This window comes from Palaemon carinicauda, chromosome 23 (assembly GCF_036898095.1).
Source record: "Palaemon carinicauda isolate YSFRI2023 chromosome 23, ASM3689809v2, whole genome shotgun sequence".
Taxonomy (NCBI): Eukaryota; Metazoa; Arthropoda; class Malacostraca; order Decapoda; family Palaemonidae; genus Palaemon; species Palaemon carinicauda.
The window spans coordinates 18083790-18091289 of NC_090747.1; positions in this window are offsets into that span (position 1 = coordinate 18083790).

Below are 7500 nucleotides of genomic sequence, written 5' to 3' on the forward strand. Positions count from 1 at the left end.
TCGAATTTAATAGTGCAAATAAAGAAAACATTACCGGGATCTGAAATATTAATCCTTTCTGATACTTTGAAAACTAACGGATTGTCTGTCACATAAGCTATTTATACAGTAGGCTCACATCAACAATGTAATATTGAAGTCTGTAATCATTTAAATAACACTTTAGTAATTCACAAAAATCAACATATCTTGGATGTAGAAGTTTATAAACATCGTATTCTTACCGTTGCTGAAACCAATCACTCTCAATCAGTTGCGGATGAATCCCTTTTGCGATCTATTAAAGATAAAATCAATAAAGACATTCAAGACGAAGAAATTCAGCAGAAAATTTTGGAACTTTTAACTAAATATCATGATGTTTTTTCCACTACGGATGGATCCTTAGGAAAAACAGATGTGATCGAGCATCAAATAAGGTTAAGAGACAAGCAGAAAATTGTCTATGTACCCTCGTACAGACTCCCTATGAAATTCCAGAATGAAATAAATGATGAAGTAGGTAGAATGCTAGAAGAAGGAGTCATTAGGAAATCAAACAGCCCTTATAATTTTCCTTTAATAGTTGTACCGAAAAAAGATCGAACATGGCGTATCTGCGTCGACTTTCGTCGTCTAAACGAGGAAACGATCCCTAATCGATTCCCAGTGCCATGTACTGACGATATTTTGTCTTTGTTAGGTCAGAATAAATATTTTACCAGTTTGGACTTACTTAAAAGCTTTCACCAGATATCATTAGAAGTAGTATCCCATACACAGCCTTCAGCACAGCCAGGGGACATTATGAATTTTTACGGATGCCTTTTGGTTTACGTTGTGCTCCTATAACATTTACAAGAATGATTAACATAGTGTTTGGAGACTTGTTAGAGGATATATTGCATGCCTATATGGATGATCTTGTAATCTTTTCCAACACCTTAGAAGAACATCTACGTAAGTTAGAACTAGTACTACATAGAAGGGGACCGTCCCCCATGGGGTATTGACATAACAACTTTCAGAAATCGAAAATCGTTTTATTGCTTCTATGTATGCGTAAACATGTCGTACATACTCCCTAGAAGTCTCAGCCAATTATTTTTACAAATAACGTTAAGACAACATAACTTAAGGGGAAAGATTAGTAAGTGTGAATTTTTCAAAACAGAATTAATATATTTGGGTTTCATGGTGTCAAGCCAAGGTCTTAAAGTAGTCCATGATAAGGTGTCGGCTATACGTAATTTTCCCATACCAACTAATGTCAAAGGAATACAGCAATTTCTGGGTTGTAGTGGATATTACAGGCGTTTTATACGCAACTATTCAATAATAGGCGCTCCTTTAACTGATCTTACGAAGAAGGGCGTAGATTTCATATGGTCTGAGCAACATCAACAGGCGTTTAATACTTTGAAAGATGAACTGTGTAGTTCTCCTATCTTAAAATTTCCTGACTTCGGTAAGGAATTCTTCATTGCAACAGACGCCTCAGACTTAGGAGTAGGAGGGGTATTGCTTCAGCAATATGATAAACAATTTTTCCCGATAGCTTTCTATTCTCGAAAATTGAGAACTTCCGAAAGTAAGTATGCAGTAATAGACAAGGAAGGGCTAGCTATTGTTAATTCGCTAGTGCATTTTAAGTTCATAATTTACGGTTATCCAACTAAGGTTCTTACTGACCATAAACCACTAACAGAGTTCTTTAAAGGCTTCAACCACAGCCCTAAACGAACTCGGTGGCATTTGATCATTAAAAATTTTGGCTCAAGAATCAGGTATTTACCTGGGAAAGCAAATATCATTGCGGATGCATTATCACACAACCCCGTGTCATCTTGTACGGAGCCTTTAGCTGAATTAATAGATATATCAACATCCATGCCTATTGTAAAAACAATATCTGAACAAGAAGATTTAGGCTGGAGCGCTGAATTGTTACAGACTGAGCAAAGAAAAGATCAGAAAATAGAAACAATTATAAATGCTTTGAAAGGCAATCATAAGGAAAAGGGATATATAAAGTATAAGCAGCAGAATTATATAATCAAAGATAATATTCTGTGTAGGACTGTGACAAGGAAAACCCGCAATACACCACATGTAACTAACGACCAGGTAGTAGTACCAATCTCACTTATTTCCACTGTCCTGAATTGGTTGCATTCAAATCCATTACATGGACACCCGGGGTTCTCATTAATGTCACAGAAAGCCAAATCATTGTTTTATTGGCATACAATGCTTACAGATATAAAAAGACACATAGCTAATTGTCGCACATGTCAGGAAAACAAAGGGCATACGAAAACACCTGTCAGCCTAGGAGCTTATCCTGTGCCCAATCAACCCTTTGAAAGAATACATTTAGATTTGTTAACAGGATTTTACGAGTCAGACAGAGGAAATAAGCACCTCTTAGTAATTATAGATGCTTTAACTCGATATACAGAACTAATAGCGCTTAAAACTAAAACTGGGATTGAATGCGCTAGGAAGTTTTACGAGTGTTACATTTGTAAACATGGAATTCCACACATGATAATCTCAGACTCGGGTGGTGAATTTAATAATCACTTTCTTACCTTATTGTGTGAATTCCTCAGCATAAAGAAAATAAATACCATGATATATCACCCAGTATCGAATGGGCTAGTGGAAAGAGCAAATAGGAAGATATTAAATATATTAAGAGTAACACTAGGGGGATCAGACCCCAAATGGGATATTGCAATACCGGCGGCACTGAGTACTCTGAATCATTCATATCATATATCAATTAAAATGTCACCGCATGAAGCATTGTATGGTACCCCAGTTAGAACGCCTTTCCATGTATTAACGCCTACAACTAATCTATCAAATCCTTTAAAAGAATATATAAATGCAAGTATAAGTCGATATGATATCCTTCGAAAGAATTTAGAAGAATCACAAATCATAATGAAAAGGAATCATGATAAAACAGCGAAACCAACTAAAACATATACCGTGGGTGATAACGCATATATTCAAATCAATGTACGAAAAGGGCTCAATTATAAACTAACACCTAAGTTTGAAGGCCCATTTAACATTTTGGAAACATTAACGGCCAATAGGTTTAGAGTTCAAAACGTATCCCAACCCACGGATGAGAGAATAGTACCATTGGCTCACATAAGAAATTAAAAAGAAAAAAGAGGAAAAGAAGTGAAGGAAATTTTTTTTTTTTTATTTTATGTGATTAAAAGTTTTCTTTTTAATACAGGAGTAATTACATATATTTTTCTCGTTACAGGTTTCCAAGATGAATTTTTTGTTGTTGGGAGTGATATTGTTCACTCAGACATTTTTCTCGTGTGGGATGAGCTCTAAAACTAAAAGTATAAATTTTAAATATGGCACTATAGTTGAAAGACAAGAAGACGTTTTTATTACATCAACCAACGTAATTGTAGAAGTGATTATGCAAGCAATTTTTCTTCAAGAGAATGATGTCACTAGCTTAAGAACCGCCATTTCAAGGTTTTCTGCCTCATTGGATGAGTTGCATAGAAGACATTTTCATTTGACTACAGAGAGTTCGCTTGGATCAACATTAAAAGTTGCAGAGATGCTATCTGATGACTTGAAAAATAAGACTGATGAGACAGGATCTTTGGCTTATGACCTTTTGATGTGGACTGTAGGACACGAACATAAAGAAAGACGAAATCCGTTTATTTATGCTGCATTAAACATCTTTGGGTCTGTTGCAAGTTTAGGTTTAGGAATTTCCAATCGTCTTAAAATTAGTAATCAAAATAAGAAAATTGAGTTCTTGACTCATGACGATGAATTGATTATGTCAGAACTAAGGAATCAGTTAGCTTCAATCAATAAAATTATGGATTTAGTAAATGAACATTCAAATAATATCATTCAGATTATGGAAGTACAGGATTTGTTGGCAACATTAACGTATTATGATTCAAAGATAGATCACATACATAACAGAATTGCACATTTCATTGAGAAATCCAAGGATTATGTAGAAGCTATCACATTAGCAACTAAAGGTGTACTGTCGCCCCATTTGTTGCCTATAAATTACTTAAAGTTAATTCTGGAGAACGGAATGGATAAACTAGGCTATGTTCCTTTGTTAGACGAACATAGGTTAGAATTTTATTACAGCCTAATTACAGTAAACGTTGATAATAACAAGATTATGATTACAATTCCTTTTGATTCTTCTGATGCCTGGCAATCTTACAGGATATCACCATTTCCAACTTTCATGATGAATCACTCAAATCCAGTAATATCCAGTTTGACAGGACACGTATTGATTTCCCCAGACAAGGAAACATATACGGTCATTAAAGACTTAAATCAATTAACTCACTGTTCAGACGCAATGGATAGAAAAATATGTACAGGTGACTCATTTGAATTCCATAAAAACTTAATGGATTCATGCGAGTTAGGTATAGTGCTAGACGGTGCTCTCTCCCATACAAGTGAAAATTGTCTGGATAAGCTTTATCCCTTTGACAATAATGAGTTCAATTGCAGACTGAACAATGGCTCGTGGATACGATACGACAAGGACGGCTTCAATGTATCATGCCCTGACGGATCCACGTCCTTCACCCACATCTTCGTCGCAGCAGATGGTTGTATCGGGACTTCCCCTAATTCCATGGTGACTGGTCTACGGACACTCATCAGAGAACGAGCTTACTTCGCGAACTTCACATGGACCTCTACAATGCCAGCAATCCCTCTCCCGTATAACAGACAGGTTGCAAAGCGGTTGATGAAGCTTACCGAAAGGGACCACCTGTCACCGACTTATAAGGAAATCCTTCACCCCATACTACTAGCAGGTCTGGCTTTCACGGTGGTGATATTTATCGCCGTGAACATCCTTGTTTGGCGTAGGTTACGGCACAGCATGCAGCTACAAAAGAATGTTTCGCCTTGTCCCGACAATACTCCGTATTTAATTCAGTTTGAAGCCGTTTGAAGTGGCCACCTCATTCGCTAAAGGAGTAAATTGTCGGAAAGAGTTTGTAAGAAAAGCTGTTAGTACGCTAGTAATATTTAATTGAAGAAATTTTCTACATTTGCATTGTTAAAAATACATTTAAAACAACATTTAAGAAAAAAAAAATATAAATAATTTTTTCTCTCGGCATCTAATAGATATATATAAGCCGGAATGTTGAAAAGAAAAGAGAAAAAAAATATATATATAACAGAATCTATGGGCATCTAATAAAATATATCAGCCCTATATATATATATATATATATATATATATATATATATATATATATATATATATATATATATATATATATATATATATATATATATATATATATATATATATATATATATATATATATATATATATATATATGTGTGTGTGTGTGTACGAAACCGTGGTACGTGTACGTACCAGGAATTCGTGTTTGTGCACTAAAAAATTGAGTATTATGTTAATATATGTTTCTGACAAAGGTAACAATTATTCTTTAACAAGTTACCGAATCATATGTAAGTCAGTAGTTTTTTTTTGGGTACCATATAATCATTTGCTAGCAATGTACCATATATATGATCTTTATTTTATCATGCATTTTTTTTTCTTTGCTTTGGTAATATCTTTTTCATATGCATTGTTGTTATTATTTTTAATGTGCCTATTTGGACATTCGTCCTCGTTTGATTATGGCTAAAGTTAAACAAAGAATAATACATATGTCCAGTCACACCTAGTAAACATGTTTTGGCTTGTTGTTAAATTTTTGTGAAAAAAATTGAGATAGCTGGCCGAGCTTATGTAATAGTTAAAATAGTTAATATTACATGTTTAAAACACATGACGTAATATGTCATTTTGGATGAAGGTGCTAGCCGTGGGACTTGCTGTAGTCATTCAAATCATAAACCGGACGCACAATGCAGCCTCAACACTGTGACATTTTTCTTAAGCATCAACACCTTGCATCAGCGTGTGAAAGTTTGTGACGTCACCGGATGCAGATGTCTTCCGAGATTGTGACGAAACTGTTCTATAAACTAAGCATACGATATCTGTGATATCGATAATTTAGTCAGTTCATATCTATACTTCACCAGAATTGGTCATCTGACCAACCCAGCTCCCTCCAGTGATGGAGATGTTTAACTCTGTTGTTTTTAACTAATAAATACTTTTAAAGCTAATAAGATGTACTTCGTTACCCATCTATACACATCTTAAACAACACATACTCAATGTGTACTTATAAAAGTAGCATGCTAATAAATGGTGGCAGCGGTGGGATACCATTTATTAGCGTGCTACTTTTATAAGATGGGTTGAATTCAATTCTAAGTACAATATACCTGAATTCGACAAGTATAAGTACAGAAGAATTGTCATTGACTTTTATCTTTCTTCGTGGCCAAGTGGCTTAGTCACTGTCTATACAAGCTTGCCGACCAGGGTTCGATTCCCGGCCGGAGCCAAGCTCTTGTCTTTGTGTGATTTCGCCTGAGGCTCTGATCCCGAGGTCGTTAAGAGAATCCAGACATTATTGTATCAAAAATATATATGGCTTATTTGAATATGAAAAACACGTAAAAATGTGCAAAATTTATCATTAATTGAATGCCAAGTAACAAACTACCAATTAGCCACGATGGTGAAGATGGGTTGATTTCAATTCTAAGTACAATATACCTGAATTCGACAAGTATAAGTACAGAAGAATTGTCATTGACTTTTATCTTTCTTCGTGGCCAAGTGGCTTAGTCACTGTCTATACAAGCTTGCCGACCAGGGTTCGATTCCCGGCCGGAGCCAAGCTCTTGTCTTTGTGTGATTTCGCCTGAGGCTCTGATCCCGAGGTCGTTAAGAGAATCCAGACATTAACGTATCAAAAATATATATGGCTTATTTGAATATGAAAAACACGTAAAAATGTGCAAAATTTATCATTAATTGAATGCCAAGTAACAAACTACCAATTAGCTACGATGGTGAAGATGGGTTGATTTCAATTCTAAGTACAATATACCTGAATTCGACAAGTATAAGTACAGAAGAATTGTCATTGACTTTTATCTTTCTTCGTGGCCAAGTGGCTTAGTCACTGTCTATACAAGCTTGCCGACCAGGGTTCGATTCCCGGCCGGAGCCAAGCTCTTGTCTTTGTGTGATTTCGCCTGAGGCTCTGATCCCGAGGTCGTTAAGAGAATCCAGACATTAATGTATCAAAAATATATATGGCTTATTTGAATATGAAAAACACGTAAAAATGTGCAAAATTTATCATTAATTGAATGCCAAGTAACAAACTACCAATTAGCTACGATGGTGAAGATGGGTTGATTTCAATTCTAAGTACAATATACCTGAATTCGACAAGTATAAGTACAGAAGAATTGTCAATGACTTTTATCTTTCTTCGTGGCCAAGTGGCTTAGTCACTGTCTATACAAGCTTGCCGACCAGGGTTCGATTCCCGGCCGGAGCCAAGCTCTTGTCTTTGT